At 42.1% G+C, this 3282-nt stretch overlaps 1 protein-coding gene and 1 long non-coding RNA gene across 7 annotated transcripts in view; one reads left to right on the top strand and one right to left on the bottom strand.

Annotated features, from left to right (window-relative positions):
• The window catches only part of HFM1 (helicase for meiosis 1), a 169840-nt gene extending 167181 nt beyond the window's left edge, over positions 1 to 2659 (bottom strand). For 2 of the 6 annotated variants that reach the window (XM_045036175.1, XR_006584541.1), the window contains exon 1: positions 1544 to 1749. The gene's annotated coding sequence lies outside the window, so the exon portion shown is untranslated. Of the gene's footprint in view, positions 1 to 1543 lie in introns of all 6 variants that reach the window. The other 4 variants (XM_045036174.1, XM_045036176.1, XM_045036182.1 and 1 more) reach the window with 4 other exon arrangements.
• On the top strand, positions 1787 to 2895 carry LOC123379695. The gene is made up of 2 exons (XR_006584543.1): positions 1787 to 1919; positions 2653 to 2895. It is a non-coding gene; the product is annotated as an uncharacterized LOC123379695 (long non-coding RNA).
• The last annotated feature ends 387 nt before the right edge of the window (positions 2896 to 3282 follow it).

The raw sequence follows: 3282 nt of genomic DNA on the forward strand, positions 1-3282 counted from the left end.
ATTGATCTGAGGCGTAGTTTGGGCTTCAGAATTTTTAAGTTTCTCAGGTGATTCTAACGTGCAGGCAAGGTTGAGAATCAGTGTTCTAGAACAGTGCTTCTGGGGCTCCAGAAATCATACAAATAACCTGGAGACCCTATTATACTGAAGATTCTGATTCAGTAGGTCTGTGGTGGGGCCCAGATTCTTCATTTCTTTCTTATACCTGTGTCCTAAAATGGCAGCATGCATAAAATGCTAATGGGACCCAAAGGAGGGGTATTACTGCCTGGGGAGAAAATGGATTAAGCAAAATAACTGATACCTCCCTGGCCTGAGCATGGGTTTTGGACTCAGGATAATACAATCTGTTCACACCAAAACAGATCTCCCCTCCCCCCGTCTCTCCCCCCAACCCCTGCCGCAAAGTTAACTACCCTCTTGAATGCTCTTATCTAAGAAAACCCAATTTTCATCACCCCATGCCCCATCTGCTAGCTCTATCCTTCTAACTCAACCATATACTTCAATTATATCAATTCTTACACTACAGAGAGAGTTCCAATCCATAGTTCCCAGCACTTTGTATTTTGTCTATGTATCGACCTGTCTATCTATATACCAATATCCATCACCTTCCTATATAACTTTTCCTTCTTGCCTCCCAAAGATTCCATGGTGCATTATTCCAATCACTTCGTTGTAAACACCCTCACTTGCCCCTGTGATATTTATCCTTAGTTCAATCCAACTATTCTTTTCCATGTCTGCATACTCTTGACTGAAGGTTGAGAAAATCATACCAGTATGCCATCTGGACTGTATATATTTTTAAAGTTTATTTATTTTGAGAGAGAGAGAGAGAGAGAGAGCAGATGACAGAGAGAATCCCAGGCAGGCTCCCTGGCACTGTCAGCGCAAAGCCAAACTCAGGGCTCAAGTCCACAAACCGTGAGATCACGACCTGAACCGAAACCAAGAGTCAGACACATAACTGACTGAGCGAGCTACCCAGGTGCCCCCAGACTACTTTAAATTGAAAATGGGCACTCAACCGTGCTGGCAATAGCACAATCTTTCCGCAGTTCACCTTCTTACTCTCAGAATATCCCTCTGGTCTTCTCACTCCTCCAACCTCTTATACCCCCTCTTGCCTCATTCTCAGCTGAAGACCTCATCTCATTTTATTAAGAAAATGTATGTGATCTGGTTGGAACTACTTTATCCCCCCACCCACACACAAACCACCTGCATCTGAATTCATCTTATGTTTTTCCCTTGTGTTAAAAGGATGGGAATCTGGGTTGTTCTCAAAGGCCCACTTAGGCTTTGGATCCATTCCTTCATTCTCCCCTATAATTTCATTCCTGTAGGTATTCCCCTTTTCTCCAACATCAACAATTTCTTTCTGTACTACATCATTCCCACCATAACATAAGCATTTATCTGCCAGCACAACAGTAACAAAAAATTTCCCTTGCTCTACTTAACCCACCAGCCACCATCTTATTTCTCTAATCTTCATCCTCCTCCCCACCAAAAAAAACAACCAAAGAAACAAAACCTTAAGACTTGTCGCTGATTGTTCATCTTTTGTTCTTCAACACGCTTGTCTTTCTGTCTCACTACACCTTGAAATTATTCTTGCCAGAGGTTCTAATGATTGCCATGTTGCCAAATCCACTGGTCATTTCTGTGTCCTCACTACTTCACTTCTGTGCAGTATTTACCATAGTTGATCACTTCCTTTCAATTGTAAAACTTCCTTCTCTTGAATTCTATGACATCACCTTCTTACCTCACAGGCTGCTCCTTCTTGGTCTCTTGCTGGCTCTTCTTTCTTCCTCCTCCGCCTAACTTTGAAATGTTGGAGGTTCTCATAGACCAGTTCTCTCTCTGAAATCTGCTTAGATAATCTCATCTAGCCCCAAGGTTTTAAGGTTCATATATAAACTCATAATTGCCAGTTTTATGTCTCCAACTGAGACTCCATTGCAGACCAATATATCCATCTGTTTACTTGACATTTTTACTTGGGTACCTAACAGGCATCTCAGACTTGATTATTGTCAATGCCTACCAACCAAAGACCACTAGGAATAAAACTGTAGTTGAACAAGTTGGGTTTATTGTTTCAGTAAGTGAGAATACCCACCGTGGAGAACCGTGGGTATCTCAGTAAGAGTGTTAGAAGTTTGGAGTTGTTAGGTAATTTAGGGGAGGGTTCAAGGAAGAGGAACTTTATTCTGGATTGGAAGTTGTAGGGAGGCAGGAGTAATTTTATAGTTGGGTATTTTAATAAGGAGTATTGTTTACTGGGCTGAGACTATAACTGTAATAGGTAAAGAAGCAGCAGTCACTCATATTAGCCAGGATAGGAAAGCATTTGCTCATTTTTGTGGTTTGGACAATGTTTTTGTTTTGCCTATGTTCAGATATGATTACAGATATAATTACAAAAATAATTTTTATTTTTGTCTTGATTTATCGTGGTCAGAGTGACTTTGTCTGATGTTGATGTTCTGTGAATTTACAGTCACACACCCCGCCAATACACCAAGTTCATTTCTACCTTTGCACTTGCTCTATCCTTCGCCTGGCAGTCTCTCTTTGTTGGCTCCCATCATGGTGCCTCCTTCCTAGTCACTAACACATCCTTCTACTTTCTTTCAGAGCACAGATGAATATCTGAAAGAATGTTGTTCTTCATTTGTTCATTTGTTCCTTATTGGAATTTGTTCCTCCTTACTGGAATTTTACTTCACAAAGAGATGGTGGTTCTCTGTGGTGTTCAACCTGTGGAACCTCAGCCTCCAGAAACCTGCCTCGCAGCCACAGGCTCAATAAATACACTGACTGAATCAGTGTTTGAATGTCTCTGGGCTCATTTCTGCGAATAAAGTCATAAACAACCAACGGTTGCAGGTTTTGTTTGTTTTCCTGAAGTAGGGCACTCAACAAAAGGAAGTGAAAAGCAGGGGGTCAACAAAAGGAAGTGAAAAGCAGGGGGTCGGGAAAGAAACCACCTTTTACTCAGAGTGTGCCCGGTTTCTTGTGTGGCCACGGTATGTCAGGATGTGTCAGTACTCCTAGAACCTGAGACTTTTCTATTTCTGAATTATCTTTCCTGATAATTGGGCTGGATCATTAACCTCACGGTTCACTATTCTTTAGCAAAGAATCATTCCCGGGCTTTATTTCTGTAACCGCTCTTTTAACCAACCATCGCCTAGGGGAGAAAACCCAACCCTACCGCGCAAGCGCTCAATGGCTGATGCCGCGGCTCCGAGGCCTTTACAGTGC

The sequence above is a fragment of the Felis catus genome, chromosome C1 (genome assembly GCF_018350175.1).
Source record: "Felis catus isolate Fca126 chromosome C1, F.catus_Fca126_mat1.0, whole genome shotgun sequence".
NCBI classification, from domain to species: Eukaryota; Metazoa; Chordata; class Mammalia; order Carnivora; family Felidae; genus Felis; species Felis catus.